A 633-nucleotide genomic window follows, 5' to 3' on the forward strand; every position below is an offset into this window, starting at 1 on the left:
AACACTTAAATTGGGCAACACCCATAGAAATCCCTGGAATAATAGCAGTTGTTAAGCTGTTACCCAAATGCCCACTCTGTGCCAAGCTTCTACATCTGTCACGTCATTTCACTTTGGCTAAGGAAAGAGAAGATGAACTTGTGAAAATTCTGGTAGAGTTTGTAACTCACCACGCAAGTTTGTCTCAAAAAAGTAGGATAGTAAAGTTAATGACGGATGCCTTTTTGGTGAGGAAATCTATGAAATGTCCATATCACGGCATGGGTCCTCACTGCTCCCCCGCTACGCATGGCCCTCTAGGAAAAGAATGTACATTGAAGAGCTCTCTGTGAAAGAAAATAATGATAATATCTAACACTCCTTTCGTGTGCACTACGCGCGCATAAGCCAGGCACAATTCCTGATGCTTTCCCCATATTAACTCATTTAATCTTCATATATACATAATTAGCTATCACATATGTTGGAGATACTATATTTCAGAGGACCGGGAGTTTATTTCCAATCCAAGTGATGGAGTCAACGTTTCAACATATTTCAACAAGTATGGTCAGAGAGAATGTCCTGCTTCCACAGCTCCTTGTATGTCTGTAGGCTGTTCCAAAACATTTTAAAATAATACCTAACTTATAT

The sequence above is a fragment of the Otolemur garnettii genome, unplaced genomic scaffold, assembly GCF_000181295.1.
Source record: "Otolemur garnettii isolate 467f Iridium unplaced genomic scaffold, OtoGar3 scaffold00026, whole genome shotgun sequence".
Lineage (NCBI taxonomy): Eukaryota > Metazoa > Chordata > Mammalia > Primates > Galagidae > Otolemur > Otolemur garnettii.